The 24,621-nt window shown below is 40.9% G+C and overlaps 1 long non-coding RNA gene across 4 annotated transcripts in view; it reads left to right on the plus strand.

The window, feature by feature from the left end:
* Nucleotides 1–1,970: 1,970 nt before the first annotated feature.
* The window catches only part of LOC111264639 (uncharacterized), a 30,913-nt gene continuing 8,262 nt past the window's right edge, over nt 1,971–24,621 (plus strand). The window contains exon 1 of one of the 4 annotated variants that reach the window (XR_002682962.2): nt 1,971–2,064. This is a non-coding gene — a long non-coding RNA (uncharacterized LOC111264639). The other 3 variants (XR_015312754.1, XR_002682958.2, XR_002682957.2) reach the window with 3 other exon arrangements.

A 24,621-nucleotide genomic window follows, 5' to 3' on the forward strand; every position in this document is an offset into this window, starting at 1 on the left:
TTGGGTGGAGTACACAAAAATTGACCAGCAGTGATGGCGTAGCAAACTGCTATCAGCTAATAGAAATCGAATCGCGTAATATCTATGAAAGTTCTTAAGCTCTTTTCTGCTCCGCCTAAGATCAGGCTACAGTATAGGACCACTTTCAAAAAGTTGCCATCTGGAACTTACGTTCTTCGAAGCAAGTGAAAACTTTTCAACTTCAGACGTGTCCTTTATAACAGAAATGGCCTTATTGATGCCGTCGCTGATTAGAATCAGTGCACTGTATTTATCTGTTATCACAACGGATCAGATGTGAACATTTTCAAAGGAAGTAATGTGTGTACTGACACGTAATGTATGACCGTGACTTTTGAATATCGGAATAATAAACTAATACAAAAGGTGTTCACAGGACGTATGGGCCTACAGAAAAGACATTGAGAAACATTGCTTTACAGGTATACATGGAAAAAAAATAGGCGAACGCCTTTTTAGTTATGGTTCATAAGTTTATCAAAGAACTGAATATATCTGTGTCTATCACACACAAAATAATCAAAATAACATGATCATTTTCTTACTTCAATTTAAGTTGTCATAATGTAAGCGCATTCGTTTCACAATAAGTTCTTTAAAATCTGTTCCTTTGTAAACTTTTTTTTTCGCAGCCAGCGTGTATACCAACAAATAATACAATATCATCAAAGAGACTAGTGAATTTTTTCTAAGAAAATTACCTAGATAAATTCAATTTATCATTATGCTGGTATAGCTCAACGTTTTTCTTGGTATCGAAAGCAGCCAGAGCTTATTTTTCCTTTACTATTTGAAGTAGGCGAAGTCAGTTGTCGTGGCGTAAATATTGCAGATGTACTTTCAGTCAGTTATGTATAACTGACTGAAATATTCAAGGTTCAAGCTTCGGAAAGTATCATATATGATGCTACCCGAGGGTTGAACCTCGAAGCCTCGGTCGTACAGAGCTATAATCCTAATGTGCATTCGCACATTTGTTCCAATAGCCGATAATGTTGCTTTCAAAACATTACAGTGTTTAACAAGAGTTTTCTTAATCAAATATGGCGTAGGACAAAAATAAACTTTTTTTCGAAATGGCCAAAAACCCTAGTCTCAACAACCAGCCTCAAATAGTTTTAGAAGGAGCCATCGTAGCTACATTTGCCTTTTCGTCTTGTTTGATATATCTTTCAATTTATATGGAAGGGGCTATTGGACGGAGCTGAAAACACAACATGAAATAAATAGATTTTTCTTATAAATAAAGAAATGCGTGTTTTCTAAGAAAAGTAGGAAAGTGGTTGTCGATCTATTTGTTTGATAATATCCGTAAGTTTGCCAAATATGAACGCAGTTTGTTGTGGCGTGATAAATACAGTTGTATATTTAGGCGTTAAACTTACGACTAATAATGATAGCATAACTTGCGTTAGTGACAATTGCGTTAGTACGAATAAGTGATTCACCGTTTTTGTCCAAAATTCAATTGATCCAGCAGACGTCATGATGGTCTACCTCACAAAACTTTCTGTTGAAGTGAAGCAGTAACAACTCAGCTTTTTGGCTGACATTAGAGTGGTAAATTCGACTTCGCTGAACGTTACCGTCTAATACCTTACAGCCTAACAGCTGCTAAGGAGTTCTATTATCTGCTCACATCTTCGTAACGTACTTTCAGTATCATTTATTTTACCAATCGGTACATGATATAATGAGCGAATAATAGGGCTTAGTAAATGGAATTGCGTGACGAAACTATTACCTCCATAACAGAACGGTCTTCCCATTCCTCCTCGTCCCCTTTCGTAGCTGCCACAGAGGCTAATAATAGAGGAATTATTTTTACTAATGTGAACGTGCTGGAGGTAGCACTGTCAACAGCAGACGAAGCTGACGTGTGACTTTTCCAACATATGCATGGTGGATCACGTTTCGCAATAATATCACCATTTGACACCAGCGCTTTTGCCTAGGACGTATGACAACTGAAGTAACTTGTAGTGACTATAAAATCTGACTCACTATGCAATCGGCCTCTAAATATTTGGGTTAATGGAGAACGTGAGTATTTAGAATCGTGTCCCTCTATGTTGTGGGAATTTGCAAAGACAGCCTGTAAAAAATTCGATCTTATGCTTTGTACCGAAAGATTTGATCGGCTTTTAAACCGTTTGCGGCCTAACACACTGCTTAACGTGAACGCAGTACCGATTATAAAAGGAAATTTGGCTTCTGCACATGGGGTGCCTCCTTGCACTGAAGTAGGCTACCCACAGCCAACAACTTGCTGTCGACTAGTCATATAGACATTGATATATATTTAGAAAGGCCAATGGTGTGGGCGTGCGCCTGTGCGCGTTTTGTGTATATGCGATTCAATGGCACGTGTGTGTGAACCGGATGAAAATCCCCTATGGAGCATGTAATCGTCCGATTGCAAGATATGGGCTAAAGGTATATATTCGCAAATAATAAATTTCGCATTGTTTTGAGAGCATATGTGAATTTCTACATATAAGGTGTCATTGCATTTCAGATCAATGCAGCAAGTTCGTTGACGTGACCTTTATAATGTTTAACATGAAATTTGTACTTTCTGATTACAAAATATTGATTGATATGCCCAAAATGTGAAGTGCTTATCTAATTAATAATATTTATGAAACATAAAACGAGGTCGAAGCCCGTCTGAAACATAATCCTGTTGCTAAGGGCACGCGACATGGTACAGCGGTGATCGCTATTTATATACCGCTAAAGCAAGCAATGCTACTTCGATCGTCATCATTGTCAGAGAGACCATTGGTTAAGTCATTAGCATAGAACTTAAACTGAGTCCCAGCTGGAAAAGCATCACTTATATTGAAAATGCTAATGAGTGGCATAGAGAAGGAAACTGGTACAATATGACAGAAGTCCATTCGAAAAGAAAACTTCTTCGAAAGGTGAAGGCATTACGAATTTGATATAGAGCTTTCGATTGGATCAATAAATAGTTCACTATCCTTTTTTAATCAACAGATTTCAATTTTAAGAAAAACTGAAATAAATGCAGTGCAGCGCTTAGGAGTGACTGCAGAATATTGTCTAAGACATGTTGCCGTTGATCTACATTTTGCGAACCTATATTGGTCCGTATCAAAATATGCTTTTTCGAACAAAGAAGCTATAGACCGCAGATCGTAGCCACCAAATTATCAAGGCTTGGCCTCATTTTTGTGAAGTAAAGTGGTGTGGCCTATGTAGCTAAAGAAAGTTTCAGAACTCTGAATATAATAAGTCAATTAGGTTCTTTAAATATATGAATAAATGCAACGTTTACAGCTGTATAAGCGCCAGCCGTCGACAACTTTTGTGTCAAAGTAAACATAACAAAGAAAGTGACGTAATTTCGCTTGTGCTTAACCAGTGTGGTTAACACTTGGTTTTGGTAACGTGCGACGTGGCAAGGGTGTTTAAGGTTTAACCGTTAGGTCAATAAATCGGGAACTCCTCAGGAAAACTCACTGTAGATTGTTTAATGGTTTGGTGTATACAGTTGACGAATAAATGGTGACAAAGTAGTAGCTTCAAATGTGCGACGCCGACCCCAGTTTTAAATTATTAAACTAATACCAAACCGCCAACTACTGCCTAAGTTGAATTTGGAATTGAATTAAAGTCATTGACGTTGAAGACAAGCCATCAGCCCTCCCTACTTCATCAAGGGCAGTAGTTTCTGGATAATAGAGAGAATTGGTTAGGGAAAATTATGATGTCAACATATCCGGTCACAAGTTGCTTTAGACTACTAATAGGATTGAGAGCACGACACTGAACGGTCATCAACTGAACGGTTGAATCAAGGTCTTTACACTTGTGAACATATCTCCGTCTTCTGAGCCGACAGACGAACCTCGCTATTAGAGTAAATCGATTCGTTTTCTGTAAAAGTATTTTTTCATTCGGATTCATTCATACAACTTGTCTCCATCGAGGGAATCGAATAGCTCAATATGAGGTCTCCCGAGAACAAACGCCAAGACTTATATTTTGGCCGAAATTGTTTTTCATAAAACAAGCTTATTTTTTTTAGTCCAAGAACTCGATGCGTTAATCACGAGTGTAAATTGATTGTGAGATACACGTTTCGTAAAGAACACGTCGTAGCCATCGATTACAGAGTCCATCCAGTGTCAGGTCGCTGCACTGTTCGTTCCCGTCCATGTTTGGAACGCTTCAACCTTAAGTTGCCGCAGGATAGTTAAGGTATGACGGGCCGTTCTCACCAGGTGGCTGTCAGTAAAAGCGCGGCATTCATACACATCGCTGTAGTTATAAAGCGTTCGTTGAAAGTACGCTCGACCGTATATCGAGAATCAAGAAATCCATTTGATTAACAAATAACCAACTGATTTGGGTCACTTGGTCTTCTTCCCCTTTTAGCACACAAATTTCATCTGTAGGGCGCGCGGTCACTTTAGCAGTCCTTATATACAAGTATGTTTGTCGGGGAACCACTGTGATAAACCAACTTATAGCTGAAACTATGGCTTCGACTGGCCCCTGCATCTTTCTGCTTGCTTTGGCTGTGTGTGAAGCTCAGTGAAGGTTGTGCTCTGCGGATGAAGTAATTTAGTCGTCACAAGTAGCCATTCTACTAACTTTTTTTTCCCTCTGATCACCTCTGGCGGTTCTGAAAAATGTCCTTTCCAGTGTAGCATCGTGTCAGGAGTCGACTGGTTTTAGTCTTTTTGAATCACTGGATTTTGGATAAATAGATCACAACCTCGAAACAAAAGAAATTTCGTTAATACATGGCCAATCGATGTTTGTTGTACGGACGTGTGCCGTTTTCACGACTTTTGTAGAACGCACGGCGGATCCATGTCATAACGTCCCAAGAGAAATCGAGACTCCACCTACTATACCTGCCTCCCCTGTGCGGGGTGATGCGCACCACACTCGCTTAATCCACTGTAGACAAAACCTAACGAGAATATAGGACGTAAAACTCAAAGTAAAAAATATATATGAATAACATTAGAATAGAAATGGAAAGTGTATTCTATAGGTTGTAGAAAACTCGCTATTTGTGTGGCGGAAACCGTCAATACATATGTACTTTATACAGTTTATAAGTAGATTCCTTTTTGCATTCATAAATAAAATGTAATGCCTTCAAGTTGATGTTTAAAGAGGATATGAGGATGTCCCAGACCTGTTAAGACCGCTACGGAGATGTCGTTGATTTCGACGTTGATTTTCTCCAGTGTCTCGTAAATGGCTCCATTAAAAATAAAGAGAACCTCACTCATCTGAAACTAAACATACTTGTTATAGCCGAACAATCCAATTATATCCATTAAAATAGCTGATGTTGATGCACTGAATCGCTAACGAATTTATAGAAAACAGTGATCTTCTTCATGTAAAATCATGATACAACTGGAAAGGCTAATAATGCACAAGCTAGGTCCGCGTTAAACAGAGTGAACTTGGGTTGCCTGCGTAGCAAGCCAGAAGTTTGGGCTCCGTGTAGATTTATTGAAACAAATTCAAGCACCGGATGAATTGGCCGCGGCCATTTTGTTTGTTCACGATTGCTCTCTGTACAGTCGACGTATCATCCATTGACATTCAATGGGAGTGCTCTCTCATTATCCAATTCATTAGAGGTTCAGCCAACCCTGTCATGTGCGATAACTACAGTATAACAAGGATTTGAGAGCTTTCAGTTTTGACATAGCCGATTTAAGGTAGTTGCGAATCTGTAGTTGAATGAATTAAGCTTGCTTGCAGATTCTACACGTCGCTAGATGTGGACACAGTAGATGGATGTCTACTCTCCGGTATTGTTCATAACAGTACCGTATAATGACACGCCATTGCAGCTGGTCGTTGCTAAGCGCTGAACGAAGGCACAAAGTGACCTCGACATTCATTTATTAAGAATTTCTAGAAAACTGTTAAAATATACAAAATGCGATAGACTTCATTGGCGACCGAATCGTGCATTTTTAGAATTTAGAATAGCATACATAGGCAACTCAGCAACGTAATGATGTTCATTTTAAACGTAGTGTTTGCGACGATCTATTGAAAAATACGCTGCTCGTACTGTATTATGGGGGCAAAACGTCTATTTAGGTTACTAAAATGAGATGTCTAGTGAGAGAAATTTTAGGAAGTGTTTACAAGATCGAAGCTTTTAAAAATTAATTGAACAACGTTCTTATCAAAGATAGCAGCTGTACTCCTTTTCCTAGCCAAAACGAAACAGCTTTGCTTAAAGAAAGACAGGATATAACAGCTGTAAAAGAGGCTTACAATTCATTATTAATTATATGAAGGCTGTGAGGGAAATTATATGAAATACTATAGAAACATGATGATACTTCTACTTGATATATTAACATTGACCCCATGAAGTTAAAGCCCGGCCCACATTTACGTGGCCGTACGGCACGACGAAACTACAATTTGAGTTCTGCATCGGCTGTGTCTTTCCTGTGTCTGCTACCTCTGCCATTCGCAATGCTCCTAAAGAGGAAAGTAGAGGTTTCAGAGACAATATGCATAGACATATACGAGGCTTGAATAAAGGTAGTGTTTGAAATAAAATCGGTTCGTGAGATATCGTTGAAAATAGAATAACAGCTACACCGACTAAGAATTTACCCATGGGTAGACGAGACAGTGATCGTGACCTGGAATGAATACCCCCGATTTCGGAATCGTTAGAAGTGACGGGAAAAGTTTTTTTTTTTTTTTTCGAAACTGCCAGTTTCTCGAAGAGAAGGGGGATTAAAAAAAGAAGAAGGAACGAAACCCACCCGAGAGAGGTGAGAACAAAGGGAGCCAACGAGACGGGTAGGAAAAAGAAACGGCCATTAGCCACCAGTCAGCTTTGTAGTCAGCTGAACCAGTTAACTCCGACAGTGGACTCTAGCTGTGCGAAAAAACCTAAAATCAAGAACGCGAGTGGTTGATAAAAAGGCAGCAAAGAAACAGGCTGCCGCGAGGTCTGTCGTAAAGCCGTCAATCGTGCAGGCAGGTTACAGAGACGAGCTCACTGAAGGTTATTACACGAGTATCAGCGAGACAGAAAAATCAAAGTGCAAGAGAAGAACACTGTGGAGGGCAATGTCAGGAAAAAAACGGTATTATACAACCGACTTCTTATTGCTGTTCATTCTCTTGGACAAAAGAGCGAGTACGAAACAAGACACGCGCTTCGTGCCATGATAAGCACCGAGTCAAAGGAATAGTTGGGGCAACGCTCCTGAGGCAAGCTACCGGACACAATCTTACATTGTTTAAGGTATGGTAGTCGCTGCTGCGTAGCTAGCGAGTCAGATTAACAAAGTCTAAATGGACGAGAGAAACGCTCGGTTCCGATTCGAGGGGGACACAAACACATGCAGGGAGGTAGAAAAGATGAAGTATTCGTTTGTATGGTTGGAGACACCGTTGTTGCTGTACGGTTGGGAAGAAGACCAATAGCAGAATGTAAAGAGGAAGAAGAATCATGTGATGAAGCAGACCGGCATTGCTAAGGAACGACGAGAAAATAATAGAGGAATCCATTGGAAAGGTGAAAGATAAAAAAAGAGAGATTACTTTCAATTCATATTTCAGACTCAAGCGAAAGTTGAGATATCCGTGTTTCCGTATAAACGGGAAAGAGGGGGGCTATGCAGGGCGTTCTCTGAAATCATATAAGTAGATGAATACAGAATACCATATCATCGACGCTGTTGCTATCTCGCCCCTCGGTATTTTCATCACCATAATTCCGATAATATATGAATGAAAATGATAAGGACAATTATCCTTAGTTTCTAAAGTCTATTAAACTGTTGAAACGTTCGGAGAAGCAAATGTTCGGTATTTTGGTAATCATAACTGGCTCACCAAAAACTGTTGATGATAGCTTGTTTGTCGCCAGGACGCGTATTTAGGCTCGACCCCATGGTGTCCTATTTTGACATCAGCCGGCTAATTTTATAGAACACGTTATACCTGCTGCTCTGATGGGCTGGGATAATATATACTGAGATCTATATAAAATAAGCTAGCTCAATTTGTCATTCCGATGTTGAAAATTTATATAAAATAATTTACCCGTGCGCTTTCTTCGGTACATGCTCAACCTTCTACCCGCTTTTCGTATCTTCTCTTTTGAATCCTTTCGTCTTGAATAAAGAACTGGTTTTGCTCAGGGAAGCAGGAGTCGCTAGCTCTAACTCCGCTATAAGGCCTATAATATATAATTTAAGTAAAACCAAATTTATTTACTGTTTCTTGGGGCAAATGAATCACGTTTCGGGCACGGGCTTCAAAATGTTAACGCTTTCGAAGTGAATATTCTAAATAATGAGCACTTGATCCTTCAAAGCTGAAATGTCACATGTAACATAGTAGTAGTAGTAGTATAGTTGCAGTGTGTTTTTCTTCGTTTTTCTACGAACTTGCACGGGTTAGGCTGATGGATATATATAGAGTTTATTTTAGTAAATGGAGGAGTCATAGAATGCATATTCATTCCCTAACACAATCTGTACAATGCCGATTATATTATTATTGAAAAGCAGAAACATCTTGCAATAGGCTACTTGCTTTTTAGGGCTGATTTGTTTATGTCTACAAAGGCTGACAAATAAGGAAGGTCTGACTTCTCGGGCTCACCCGAATCAATCAGACCAGTAATATTATGGACATGCTAAAGTGTGATAAATATTACTGCATCCGGATCGCTTTTCCATTGAAAAAAAAAAAACAGTTCTTTGAATTCATATCAATTTTCCCTCACTCAAAGACAGTAGCGTACGATACCGTTAGCCGGCCAATTTCGAAACTGTGAGCTTCTAGGTAATGAAACTTATTATATCCGTAAATACTGGTCAGGCGGTCAGTTTATCTTTATACTGTTTTGCATATCTGCAAAGCGATTCCACAAATCGGTCATGCTCGACGGGCTAAGGGATTGAGAAGATTCACTGATACCATTAGAAAACGTGCAAGGAAAACGGAATTGGCTCGCCAAATCTAAAATTTCTTCTTCAGGAAATATTACTAGTTGTTTCTGAAGTAGGTGCCGGAGGGTATGCTCAACATGAGCAACGCACTACACTGAGTCGAGAGCTCCTGTAATATTTTGTGTTTTTTTTCGTTTGTTACTACCCTGTTAGACATGGACGGGCACGTAAGGCTTAGTAATCCATTCGGAATGGGACATCTGCAGTATAATTCGAATACGCACGACTGTAGATATACTTGCTCAGACGCATGAGAATAAAACACCCATTTGTATCAGCTGTATTGGCATTTAGCGATAGGTCTTTAATAAAAGACTTGCAGTGCTTCAAGCATAATGGATCGTATGCTTTCATAGAAATTAGCATATGTGCTCAATATTTAAGTTATGTCTCTGCCTTTACCATTTACGTAAAACGCGCCAATGTTCAACGACTGATCTCCTGCAACAGAACTTTGATACTAATTATTCTTAGCATTATAGCTGTGGAGGACGCATTCGTATGCTTGTATGGAGCCTAGTCAAAACGAAGTGGCCTTACAAGAAGCATGTCTGAACATATTGAACAAGCCTATTTTTGCGGCGGCTAAAACTGACGTACTTTAGCTCTATTTTACTAAACATTTTGGAACTTCTTCAAAGAAAGGCACTTTGATGACGTATGTGTACGCAGCCCCCTCGTTCATTGTGCGGATGAGGTCACTTCTGTTTACCTTATGTATGTAACCGTTTTCCCTGTTTTCGTGACAACTAGTTCCTATTAAGAATTGTTCTAGTTCCTTGTGTCTGACGTATTACGAGCGAAATATTACAAAACAAAGTAGGCATTTATCACTAATCATTTTGGCTCTTCTATGGGATAATACCGATATAACCAAAGATTAACAAAACCTCAACGTTATGAGGGGATTTCATACAACGTCAAGCGGATCGTTATTTTTCTAACATTGTTAGGCTCTGACATGAACCTTTTAATTCGCATTTTTCCAGGGCAAGCAAGCCAAGGACCTTTTGCTAAGTCAGCTGTATATCTCTTTCTATGATATACCTGACCATGTAAATAGAGAGCTACTTTTCGTCCTTACGCTCTCTTCTGATTTTGTTCTCAATCACGTTGGATGAATAAGACAGACACACGTACGTGCACGTAGATATACAGTACATAAGATCGGTAAGCGCTACGACATGGTGTGACTGGAATAACGGGCAGCATTATGCGTCAATGTTGCGAAAAAGTTGTTAGCTGGTTTCTTAGCTGGCAAGCATGGACGGATTATATTGTATCAGTAAGAGTGTGAAGACGAAAAGCGGAGCCGCGACAAATGGTATGATGGGCTAGGTGGTACGTCTGTACGTGCACCTCTGACTATGCACCTAATGAAGACATGAGTGTTCTAGCAACGAACTTGGGATTGATGAGGCACAGGGGATAATCAATCAATTATCCAGTGGAGCATCAGCAGCAGTTTCGATCAGACAACGTAGCCAGTTGGGCTAAATAGATGGTTAACAAGCATGTAGATTGAGTAAGTAGCATAATAGCATGGTAGACGTATATATATAGTCGTGCTCATGGTTTTAGTGGTGATGAAAGGCCGAAAAATGGACGAAGCTACGAGTTGTGCCCTTCCCGCTGGTCGCTGAGGTGATCTGTTTGCGTTAAATGTAGGCGAGACAGACAAGAGCGGCAATGGCAAGATTGGTCAAGAGATGTTTCTTCGCTAGCCAGTGGCAACAAAACGAGGCCAGAGAGAGTGAAGCAATTTGGTGATCTTTCTTGAAAAAAAATAGGTACCAGGAAGCACTAGATTTCAAAAGTTGAATAACCTCAAAGGGAAAACATGTTTTTATATAAAAAACAGATGTGCGTGCTGCTTTAGCTGGGATATTCTGTGACGTTTTTAAATAACCATGATCTTCAGGAAAAGAGAACCGAACTAAGACTTCCTTTTGTTGCACAATGTCAAAGAAAATGGAATTCCTAATTTTTTTTCAGAAAGTAGCACATTACGCAGTCTTCCTAAGTGATTTCTTCAGTGCGGGCCATATAAGTCTTTTTAGAGGTCATCTATGGGCATCAAGGTTTTATATATACTGTAAGAAGGTGATCTAGTTCGTTGGGCCTAGAAGCCAAAGCATGTGTATGCTCAATATGGTGTGCATCTAAGGTCAACAAAATATAATTGAGCATTTTTTACTTCGTGTTATAAAAATTATCCTAAAAAACGAGTTTTTGAAAGATAATGCACGGCAATTACGACGGTAGTTGCTAAATCGCTATAGTGCCTCGCCAAAAGTGCTTATCATGAGAAGGACCCTCATCCAGAAGAAAAATAGAAAATAGAGCTCGCAGATGGCCATAAAGTTAACTTATTTTTACATTTTAGGATAGTTTCGGAGCCTTCACGTTAGAGAGGCGCAATGGACAAAACAGCATGATAGGAAAAACATGACTTCTCTGGAACACATCGAGGTGCTCTAGAGCGCTTCGTCGCGAAGAACGTTTTCAATTAACACTGCAAGCAGTGTCTACCAACGGGCGTCATCGACAGACGGTTGGTACTCCGGCTTTTGTGGGTATTCTGTTATCGAATTTCGCTTGCTATCACCAATTTCTAGCCCCCGATAATGTCTCTCTCACCCCCTAGCATTTCCATGTAGTATCCCCTGCACCCAATGGCGGACCCCCGTGGTCCTTTTTGGACAATTCTAGTCTACGCTACCCTATAGCATGCTAAACTCTAACTCCGCTAGCAGTTCCAGAACAGTATGTTGTAGAAGGTACGCTTGTAGATTGAGTTGCCACCAACAGGCCCCAGTGGTTTCGTTGGGGCTCTCGAGGACCGTTGGCCTGCTAAACCCCATTTAGAAAGGGATTCCGCACAGAGCCTGAATTCAGGAAGGTACATAGCTAAAAATTTTAGAGTGTGCGTACATTTGGATGGGATCTTATTATATTTTGGCCTAGTTGGCTAACGTCAACGACACTCTGCTTGTTAGTTCCGTTTTTGTGGTGTAGTTCTTTATCTTCCTACCAGTGGAGAGCAAAAAACGGAAAATCTCTTTTTAAAAACAAGCTAGTTAGAAACAATCAAGCAAGAAATAACACATAGGATTTTATAGTCTGTGTTAAGACCCTACAATTCAATGTTTATGAGGTGCCTCGACAAGGCTAAAGGAAAATAATGATATACATAATAAAAAGTAATAGTAAAATTTTGGCATTATACAATAGTTAGCTTTCGTAGTCGTCATGTCGTTTCGCACCGCTTACAGGTCAGCATATTGCGATTTATTGATGCTCACACACAGTTGCCATAAAAAAACTTTGCCGATTTTGGCTTCGCATTGAGCTGGTTCACAATCGACCATAGAATTTGGTTAGTAATACCCAATCAGAAAATATCTGCATTTATACATCGCAACCTTTTATATTATATTAAGTGATTACTATTTTTAAAACATAAACTACGTACCCGTTTATGAATAATTGACCTATGACGTTACAGACGCTCTGGTATCATAGTTATATAGGTATCATAGGTATAGTTAAAAAATCACTGAGTTTGTTTGCTTCGCTACTAGACACTCCCGTTTCCCAGTTTTTGCATTTCGTCGTTTGCGTTAGACATCGTCGCAGCGTGTAATCGTTATTGCTCGGGATCGTTGCGGCTCGGGAGCGATGATGACGATAGCTGCCCATAAAAGGGATTCGCGAAGGTGGTTACAGCAGTTGATGCACAACTACATACAATTCTAGGCCTTTTACACAGGGGCAGGCGCTAGGCGCACGAATCCCCGTGACGTCACTACTCCAGCTCCTGAATCGCGTCTTCCCGCCTAAACAGTTTGTGTCAGTAGGCACCCAGTAACTAACCAACCAACTACTCCTTGGCGTAACGTCATGATGGCCTCTTTTGTCGTAATTGACCTTCCGGACAGGCTTCCCAAGCACTCGACTGTCTTTTCTGAGAGATCTGGAACGAATGAAAACGTGGCCACCCATTCTTTAATGGCCGTCAGGATTGGCGGTCCGGCGTAGGGCGGGTGTCCTGCTTATGACACCGTGTCAGCAGGGGCTCTCGTTTTCACGGATTCAGCGGCCTGCAGGTCTCGAGCTAGATGGCCATCTTTCGACGCAATGGCCTTCGGCATTTCGGCTAACCACAGAAACTTTTGCCGCCTTGCAAGCTGACCAATGGAGGACAACGGCGCTGGCAGCGGCAATTCGCCTTTTGAAGAACTCAGAACAGAGCACGATAGGCGTGCTACCCATACATAGGCTTTTACTTGCATGGCTCATCACCAGTCGTGGTTGCATGTTGACAAATAATCTTCAAGCACACTTTAGCTTCTAAATAGATCATCAGTGACGAGATATTCCTAATGGAGAGCTTCCTTTGAGAGTACGTGACGAGCCATGTGTCTCTGGTTGCTAATCTTTATAGTAATAAAAATTCGATAATATATTTTACTAGCGTATGTGCTGCCGCTGAGTTTTCCACAACTAGTAGTCGCAGGCTGCTGCATGATTTCGCAATAGTGGTGCATCTAGATTACGGGTAAGACGTGTCTGTTCCTGCTGGGTGCTACGACAGTGACATAACATCTAGATCGTCCGGGTAAATGTAAATAAATGACATTCATCAGAGGAGTTAGTCTTTTTTTTTGCTGCCTCTGTCATTCGGCTGCTGTCATTGATGATAACTTCACTCGAGTTTTGTGAAGGTCAGAACGATCCGGCACTTTAGAGGACTGTATATTCTACAAGCTTCATACCGAGCATAAACATCCGTGTGTCTCACAGCCCATGCCAGGTACCCCGTAGGTGATCCGCTGGAATGCTGGGACTTCCTGTATAAACAAAGCTTTACTATATACTGCAATAAGGTTGCCATGTTCTTTATATACTTTTAGCTCGAGGGGTAGAAGCAATTTTTGTCACTCACTACGGGGAAATCGGTAGAAAGGAAGTTGACATTGATAAGGATCAAGTAACATTAGTGTTATTTCAACTATTATATTTGCTATATATAATCGAGGCTTTTTTTTTGTTGTCAGACCAACAATAAAATGCATAATAACCTAATATTAATTGTTTATTATCGTTAATAAAAACTATAATGTTTTTACTATTTTTTGCTACAGTTTTGAACTTACTTATGAATATGAATATATATTATCTTATGGTATGTGTCTAAGCATATACGCTAGACGAATTAACTGTCATCTTTAGTTTACGGTTATTAAACGAGTCTGTTTTTATGAGCGTTTCTTTCTCCTATGTGATTCTTTAATTTTCCTATAGCGTCGTTCCGATAAAAAAAAATCCGCTATATCTCTATCCCTCGAATGTTTCGTGCAGTTAATGAAAGTCTGTATTCAGACCCACGATAAGGTCATCTCAGTAAGGCTAGGATAGGATATATATAGTTTCACCGCAAATTTAGAAAAAGAATTTAAAGACCAACACATACGCCTTGCGAACATGGTTTCTTCCTGCGTGCCTAGCTACCTATGCGACAGCTTGTTTAGCCGGTTCGTACATTGCATACGTTAGACTTTCTAGTGCCTTGAGATAGTGGATTAATCTTCATGCTTATACGACAGAAGTAGTAAAGTGACGCTAGAGTGGGGTACATTTCCAATGTACTTCGACACGGCGATGATGACGACAACGACGACGGAAGAAGTAGGACAGAAAGAAAAAAAAGAGCAAGTAATCCACGCTCGTCGCTTAGCGGTACCTGCGGGTGCGCCTGACGCAACGCGCACAGCGTTCGGATTAATGCAATAATGTCATTTTTCATCAGGATAAGGCAAGCATTCAAGGCAAATCGACGCGAAAAACAAAATCTGCTAATATCGCTGCCGAAAGATATAACGTATGTACTCCTCGAAACTTCGGCTTTCAAGCTCCCAGCTTTGCGTCGTTTAGGATCGCCATTGCTACTTGCAATCCCGCCTGGCAAACAGTCGGATTGTTGCAGAACGCACTAAAAGTATTTGGCGTCACCCACCCGACGTCTTTCGCATCTAACCCTAGCCTGGCAGTCTCCTTAGGACGGGGCCATCGCAGGTTAGTCATATTGTCGCCTGCAGGACAACTGAATGATAAAAGATCGCAATGTATAGTACTACTTCCACACACATCGTATGTATCGTCGGTTTCTAACTCTGACACAAACGAACACTTTAATACGTTCTACAGTGAATCGATTGGAAAATATCTTCTTCTCCCTATTTATATAACTTTGAAAAAATTTGATCTATATGTAATGAATCATTCCGCTCTCATTTTGTAGAAGTCAATAAATAAAGGTAGAGTTGGAAAATGTTCTGAGTTCGTATGGGATATCTACGGAATTTCCAGGAAATGTATGCACTATTAAATGAGCTATTACTTTCTGCTTTTTTTTTTGGAGTGTAATCAATTGTAAATAATGAATGGGCCACGATCAGATTTTAAATAAGCAACATTTATTTTATAATGTTATTTGAAGACTTTAGTGAGGATGGTAACTTTTATTTCCAATGCGAGAGGCCATTTGCACTCAGTCAGTGTGATGTAAGGGTATACCTTAACTAAAATCTTCGAAACAAATGAATCGGACAAGCAGGCCCAATAGAACGCACTGCCCGTTCCCCGAGCCTGACGTCGATGGACTCTTCCTCTAGCGATATCTAAAAAATAATATCTACGCTAAAAAACTGACGACACTGGACGATATAGTAGCTGCAATTAAGTAATAAGGCGCCAATGGTTGTTACAGCTTCTGAATTAGTCCCCCACCGTGTGTTGCAGTGTATTGACCTGAATAGCAATAACATCGAGCACCTGTGGTTGGAAGAAAAAAAAAGTTATACTTTTTATGAAAACCTTTTTCGCGATTTAATCTAATATAAATAAAGACAGAAGTCATAATCGTTCAAGCTACATCCCTGCATCTAAGCTTTTATACGACTTGCCATTTACTTTGTTGTGCTACAGCCTAACTTTAGTTTAGAATAGTTTTTTTTTCTAATAGTTAATATTATGGAATAGGGTCTAAAAAACATATCGCAACAAAAATTATCGCCATATTGCTACGAAGGAAGCAGACAGGATTGATTTGCTACGCTATTAAAGCATAGGCCATGTTCATTTTAGTACCGATTCATAAATAGTCAGTATTGGATATACAATGAAACTAATATCATCAGTTTGCTGCCCCTAGGATGGTAAAAACAGCTTTCATCTTTCGGGTAGCGTCAAAAAAAATACAAGTCTTAGTATTAGAATAAATTTGCTAACACTATTGTTTATATAATATTGCATAAGATCATATGTTTTGATTCAATTAGAGGTTTAATGCCCTTTCCATATGTTCGTGTTAGTTCTCATAGACAAGCTCTCATAACACATGCCATTGACTGAAGGCTGACAAACATCGGGGCTAATGCGTTGTTAGCTAGAAGCTAGGGGGCGCATCTGCGGAGACGATGACTATTGCGTTGTGCGTGATGTGTGTTATAGCATAACACACATTACGGAGATAAGCCATAGATTTCCCAGCTGCCCAAAATCCCTTCTGTTGAGAGTGGACATGGTCGAGCCAATTTATAGTTTGCCTGGTCACTCAATGTCCGTCGTGTGGCTGGTTCCCAGTCCGTCACTGCCCTGTATTATGACGAAACAGCCTGGCAGCGTCTGCTGTCAGAGTGCCGGCGGTTGGGCGCTATTCGTCGACCTCCTCGACAACCCTGGAATAGCCTAGTCCAGAGTGAAACCAGGAACAATTGGAAGTGGACGCCAAGTGGCCAGAATGCGGCGGAGAGAGTAGAGAAAGACACAGTCAAGCAGAGGAGGCAACGACGCTAGCAGGCCCTTAGGGGAAGGCTGAAAAAAAGGATTACGGGGAGCGCAAGCTGCTGGCGCAGACGGATCGGACCGGAGAGAGAGATAGAACGGGAAAGACAGAACTAAATGCGATGCAGTGTTTATCTGCGATAAACGCAGGCCACCTATGTACATTGGGGTCATCCCTAGACGGTGTCCGAATGGCACGCCGCGCAGCGGTGATGCCGTCGTGGTACGTTGGCTGTAGCACTCTTGAAAAGGACGGGGATGCAGATAAATGGCCGAAACATGGACCTCATCGCTCCTGGGAAGCAAGCCGTCTCGAGAGGAATCTCCCATTTATGCTCAATCGCTGCTGGATCACAAACCTTATCCTGGCAGAAGCAACGCAGGAGACCATCTGAAAGCATTTGCTTCACACGCAGAGTTCCAGTCGTAGACATTATTCTGCTGCCATTGTGTCGCTCTTATCGTCGTTGAATAAAGAGTTAGCATTTGCGAAAATGCTCGAATTAAAGCATAAGGCGAGTGTGTAACTGCGTAATTTTCTTTTGACTTAATCGAACAATAGCCTCAAAATAAAAGGATCGCATTTGTAAGTTTTGTTTTTCAGAGACAACCCCCGACTAGCTATAAGCGTATCGATAGAACTAGCTACGGAGTATGACAAAGCTGCTATGACGAAGCACGCTCAATCATGCCAACTATACGTTTTATGATAAAAAGATACCAATCTTAATTACGGGCGTTTTTGAAGTTATTTTTAAGCTTAGAGAGATGCTAAATCATTGTGATACAAGAATAAATAATTCAATGCTAGATTTAGTTACAAATGATAAATATAGGAAGCCCAGTAGTGTGCAAAATTCTACACAATCGACCTGCTGTTGATTTAATTGCATTTGTCTTTTTGGCGTTTTTTAGTATCATAAGTAAAACAACTATATTTCTCTTCATGATAATTCCATATAGGCCTTTGACATACGTCTAACCAGCAACTGAAACTAATTTGATTTAAAATGATGGCTTTATTATGCATTCTTCCCCGATGAGCTCTCTCCGTGACCCTCAATTTGAATATTGTCAAAGAGAGCTTATAGCTATACATTAATGACTATGCAGCCAGCCGTCTTTGTTGAAAAGAACGTTAACAGAGGATGGCATCGTTGACGGCTGATATTATTCGTATGAAACGTACTGACAAAACACACAGACGAAAAGGCTTCAAAAAATAAGCGTAAGGACTAGGCTGGATTGGTTATGCGGTGGTGAAAATGACCCCGATTGATAGCTTCGTGATCCAGTTATTACCACGCGTCGATCAGCAACGTACTACTTATTCTTTGGTAGGTGCCCATTTCTCGGAACTGAGCCACCATCTTTTATGGGGTTAGTAAAACCCAATCCGCGCTCTCACAGAATGATCATTTTAATATAGCGATGTCATTGCCGAGCTGTGTGATCGAGCAACGTCCTATAGAACGCATTGTTGCCAGACTATGGAGTGACATTGTCCAAGTGCGGTATATCGTACAGGAGTTTTCTTTATAAATACTTTACGATAGCGTTCCCGGCCCATATCGTCTCAAGGCAAAAGTAAACTATGACCAGGGCGCTGTTTTATGGCTATTGGGCGTCATTCTACTATTCAAAACAATATCTGACTCGCTGGATTTTGTTCTATTGATCTAAACTTAAATCATAATAGTGTTGCACTTTCCATAGTATAATTAAATAAGCGGGAAAACTTCTTACGTGAAAATGTGATCTGGCTGTCCTAAACGAGAAACAATAATATGATGCGCCAGGTTGAAAGAGGGTCTCTTGAGCTACGAAAAACCCAACAATTTAAGGTGAGACACATTGAAGTGCCATAAATCTAACTAGGTCAACGCATAGTAATGCAAATTCTACAAGCTCCTTATTCAGAACGTTTTCACGATTGGCTAAATTTGTTGTTTTTTTTGGCTGAGATTCTTTAAAGCGGAAAATCACCCATCGAAATCTTGATACTTCGCCGTATTGAAGTCATTGCGCACATGAAAAAGCGAGTACGAAGTATCCTAATATTTTTTGGATGGATCCTTCGAAACGGTTATCACGGTGCGACTCTTAAGAAACCTTCAACTCGTTGAAGTCTATGGTTACGCTATTCAATGGAACAGTGCATCGCACAAAAAGAACCTATCTTTTATGTTTAGTTGGAACGCTACTATTCGTTCGGGTATCGCTAAGCAAATTATACGGTTATTATATCTTTATATATGGCCATGATGTAGCTCACTTTTTGACGGAAGGACGACCGGACGAGTGAATGGAAGTAATTCGAAAACCAACCGCACTGGTGGGTTTTTATTAAGGTCTGGCTAGCAAAGCCGAAAAGCGGGAGTTTAGTTCGTTGTGTTTGTGGCTCGAGTGAAAACCATAGGCCCTAGGGACGGATACAGCTCATCGATAGGATACGAGGAAACGTAGCTTGGCCTAAAAATGCATGTACGATGCTGAGTTCCCGACGTTATATAACCTTAATAGTAAGAACAATGTCGTTCAGTGCCCTGTACGATCGATATCTGCGCTCAACAAAGAGATTGTGTTTTGACATGATCAGTTATGCGACCACACACGCGTCTCAGACAGTAACTTATCTAGAGACTAATACTGAAACACTGGTTAACTGCTTAGTTATACAAATTCGAATTCATTTAATTGTTAAAACTGAAGGCACCTAAAAAAGCGCGCCTCATACTCATTTTAACAAATTTTCTTACCTTTATCTAGATTTAGGTTCGTACGATCTTGTGTCTGCTATTTACTATAAACTGAAAAGCTGTATGCATAAGTGTATATAGGATTCAGCCCGTTCGTTTACAATCTTTGCGGCGGTCTGTAGAACAGATAGTTCAGACGTCACTACATTCCTCCGGAAGAACTTTTTTGCTGCTATATCTGTTCAGAAATTTTCAACATGAGTTAGCTGGCTCTTTTTGATTCTTTTTTCAACAGGAATATATCTACCGCTGACAAAAACGTCGGTCCATGTTTCCCTGCTACATTAAGGATACTTTCATTTTGGCTCAAACCATAGCGGACGGCTGACTTTGTTGAAAGAGAAACTGAACTGGAAGTGGATCGAAGAGATGTACGCTCACGGCGATTTGTGCTATTCAAAATAGGAAGAAGTTTCAAACAATGCATATACTAATAAAAGTTGATTCATCCAGATACCAGTTCAGTTGTAATTTATATATGGCCGTTCGTTTGTCTGTATAACGATATATGAAGAATCATCGGCTTTTAATTGAATTGATAACTAAACTTATTCCACTGCTTGGGGGCTAGGAGAGCTACTACCTCCATATGATACTATTCACCTTGGTAAAAAGTGCAATGTAAACACGAAGAACAAAGATTTGGAGAAGATTAGAAATAACCAAGACTTCTTCTTGGCTAGGTAGAACCGAAGGTCAAAGTGTTGCAAGCTTAAGTGTGCTGAGTCCCCAGGCAACAATGAAATCCAATACAATAGCTGCTTAGCACCTGTAGTCAAAGGTAGCCGTTTAGTGACTCTGCAGAAAGAACAGAGTGGACCAATGTGAGTAAGTTAACTGTTTCCCATTCTTCCTCCATTCTTTCCGTGTCTGAAGTGCTCCCATATCTAGCATAGTGCAGTGATCTGGGATCATAACTATACCGCGTTAACGAAAAGCGCCGATATTTGGTAGGTCAGCGGTCCGTAGCGTCGTATCTAGTGCATAACGTACACTTCAATGGCACAAGTGTGCTGGCAAAACAACTACGCCATGGCATAATCTTGTAATCATTGTCAAATGATAGCATTCATTCACTTGCATTCAACATACATACTTCAAATTCAGATTGACAACCTAATCGATATACACGCTTACAGTTTCAACAAGGAAAACAGATCATTGTACACAATCTAACGGGTTTCAGTGAAAAATAGGCAGCGTACGGGGGCAAAGAACGTCTCGGAAAAAATTCGCGTAACAGCGAAGCTATAAAGAAGTAATCTACGGTACATGAAAACCAACATTAAGAAGGCTTTCGTCTATGCAAACCCTATAGGCTTCTCTGACAGCGGTATACCGCTCAAGCAGGTTGGAAAGACGGCCAGCCATTGATAGTCCTGACCGTGGTTTTTAAAGAAAATCGTGATGGAGTTTCACTGGCGGGGATTGCTGGTGGGCTTTTTTCGAGGGGCGTTTGGCCTACCTGGATGGGTCGGGTGGAAATAGGGATACCATTGGCTGAGAGTGGGGTGTCTGAGGCTTAAAGAAAATCCCTGACGATTCGTCACACCGTGAACGGCTAGTGGTAGGCAAAAAGCAGTGCACGCAACATAATGGAGAGAGAAGATCAGCGACCACAGAAGCAGCTGTGCTGGCAGTCGCAATATATGTCGCCGGTCCGAAGCAGCAGCAGTCGGACCAAGGAGACTAGCAGGCCAACCAGAAGGATACCTAGTCGTGCCTATGGGATAGCGGGATAAGGACCCTACTTAAAAAAGCGATACATTATCTCACACACTCTGTTAGGCCCAGTTGACTCGGCTATTTCGCCCACGCAGACAGTAGAGAAAAAAAAATGACGTTCTCGGCCGACGTTCGGGAGCCGGGAAGAGGTGTAACTCTGCAGGACTCCCATATGAATGGTTAAACGACGTGTGTCCCTTCACAATTTATTTATACGGTCATACATTTTAGTATCTCTTATATTCGCTTTACTGTGTTGTGTTTGTCGACGATTTTTCGAAGTTGACTGTCTAGTAAATAGATGCATAAGATTTCACTCATATCAATGCTGGAACAGTTTTTATATATCATTGCTAAACGTTGTCGCTTTATATTAGTAGCTTTTTTCGCTCATTTGCCTACTAATAAGCTCTATTGAAATATAGGAGTTTCGAAGCAAACAACTTAATTTTAACGTTATCCGATCGCACTCCAATAAGATATATTATATGATTTGTGCAATATGAACGTCAAGATACACTTCAAATATGAGTTTGGTTTACGTAGAAAATTAAGCTGAAACAATTTTAATGCAAACATAAAACCCAAAAACAAGTCAAATAGACGCGCCAGCCACTTTCAGGTTGAGGGTCTTTACAGGCGATTCTTTTAATAGGCCAGGTAAACCGATCCCTACCTATTATAACTAAGGATAGTGCTTCTTGCCCGCACTTTTGGTTTACAGTTTGAGTTCTCATAGATATTGTGGTTGTCCGGGTGCAGCGGTCAGTCTAATAGAGACAGTTCAGAAGTTATTGAATGGTAAATATTCCCATATTTTCCAATGGCGCATTTGTTCAGAAGGCTTACGTTGTGTGATACGGTTTATAGCTCGACTTCTCACCTATCTGACCAGTGTTCTTCCGAAACCTCGTCCCTATATTCATCGTATAACGGTAGTTGTTTGGCGCCCAGGTGTATTACTCCAAACAAGCCTTTCCTGCTTCTTCTCCGCCGCTAGTCATCAGAACGTAGCCTTCGATTGGGCAGATGAAGTAAGAGAGATAGACTGGCTTTTCAGGACTGCAGGTCTGGCCAAGTACCTAGCCTTCCTTTTTGTTTAGTTTGTTTGTTCCTCTCCTTATATTGACAGCGCCCTTTATCCCCTTGCTGCCCTAAGACGTGAGACCTTCAATAACGACAACAACAACAACGACGCCAGCAGCGACGACAGCTGCGGCACTGCTAACAGCCTCAACAAAAACAACATTGACAGCATCAAACAGAAGCAGCTAGAAAGGCCGGCGTCGGCCCCTGTCTGCGGTCGCTGCAGTTTCTGCGCAGACCGGCTCAATTGGAATCAGCTACGCTCAAATGACCAAGTAAGCAACGAACGAACCAACAGCTGCACACAGTCAACTATAGAGGGATCCGCAAGGCAACTCACGAAGTCTTCTTACAGTTGTCGGAGCCACTGCAATAGCCTGTTTATTGCTGCTGCTGTCTAGATGGCGCTGGTCAAGGGCCTACGTGGTAAAAGGCTCACCTATGGGGGAGAGTGAGAGGAAAACGGCGAAAGGAGACCCTCTATAGTGCCGAAAACTAACCAATGGTTTCAATGCGGCCAGCCGGCTGAACTAGCAACGCAATAGCTGTTCCAACGATGAGTAGTTTCCGCTGCTGCCATTTTGGCCGCGGATCTAGCGTTGGGCGACGGTCCGAGAGAGAAAAGTTGCTACTAAGCAAAAAGACCGAAGAGATGGCGATGCTGGTGAATGGCATTCGAATAGAGAGAGGAACGAAGGTGTGGAATGAAGAAGAAGACGCCACTACTACCAGTCGAGGGTTGCCCTTTCTCGCCCCAACCGATGAAAGCAAATCACACAATACTGAACTGGGACACATACACCGTATGTCCTGTGGCTGGCAGGCCCGGAAACAGAAAATAGCTTCTACTATATAATAGATTACGACGAATCATATTACACAGCCTTTGTGACTAATGTAACTTTTTTATATACCTATGGGCTCTCCTTGCGTTCATCCATATCTTGTTAAACGAGTGTAGATTGTGAAATTCAATGAGATTTAGTAATTCAGAGTGTGCCATAGGGGACAACGATTGCAGTCTGTGGGTACGAGAGTGGGAGTCTGGCGGAGCAAGCAGGTTGTATCTGGAAACGTCTCTTATTGGCATCGGTGACGCTGAATTGGTCGGGGCAACCAGATGCCTAGTTATTACGACAGCGTAACAGAGGTCAGAAAATATGGCGTTACGGATTGATTTTGAGAATTAGCGATAACATAAGCATTATTTCTATGATGAAGATAACAATGGAGTGGTATACATCATATAACGGCAGAAGTGAGGTAAGAGAGACATATATCAGTAGTATACGTATGCAAATGCTCTTTTCAAATATAATGCGTAAGACAGTTCTGTTTATTTGAAAGGACCCTAAAGTATAGATATGTTGTAACGTAGCCATTGTCTTTAAATACCATTTCCTTTATTAGAGTAAGCGCTATTTTTGAGGTAAAGTATTACTCGCTGTCATCATTATATTTAGAGTTGGAAAATTAGATGTGAGATATTTATGCCGCATAAATTGCTAAAACGAACTCGCAAAACGTCGAGGTATATGTATTTTTTTATGTTTCATAATAAGCGCAAGCTGAAATGAATTTGTCACCTGTCTGTTTGCCACTTACGTAAAAGGCAATAAATTGGGCGTGGGCATTGCAGCATGGTAAACCCAAGTACCTTTGTCTATTCTTGATTTCAATGCGTTTTCGTTAAAAATGACTAGCTTCAATCTGCTTCCATCGATGTCTTTTAGCACTGAGACTCAATGACCACCGAATAGACTTCAGATAGCATCCAAGAAGTGGTCGTAAGAGACTAATGCGTTTGTACGGCTATAAGTCCGCTTGGCGATTCGGGAACTCACAGTGGTCGGACTCAACGGTGTTTTTCATTTTTGGATACCGTGCACAAGGTTCTCAATTAAGCCTACAGAAAAGCGTATCAGTGAGTAGAAAGGTAAAAATTGGATCTGCCACAGAGCTATGTTGAACAGCATCCATTGTTTGTCGTAAGTTGACGACTGTTCCGTTCAAAAGATACAAACAGCATTTTTTAAAGAGATTAAAGGAGACAGCTCTTAAAGCAGGCCATCTATAGGTTTTTTAGACGTTTGTGAGTGGCGCAAGGAAAGCGGTAGCCAGCGAACTAAATGTCACAGGCGACGTCTGTGATATTAACGCGTTCAACAAATCGGTCGTCT

This window comes from Varroa jacobsoni, unplaced genomic scaffold, assembly GCF_002532875.2.
Source record: "Varroa jacobsoni isolate VJ856 unplaced genomic scaffold, vjacob_1.0 scaffold_881, whole genome shotgun sequence".
In the NCBI taxonomy this organism is placed as follows: domain Eukaryota; kingdom Metazoa; phylum Arthropoda; class Arachnida; order Mesostigmata; family Varroidae; genus Varroa; species Varroa jacobsoni.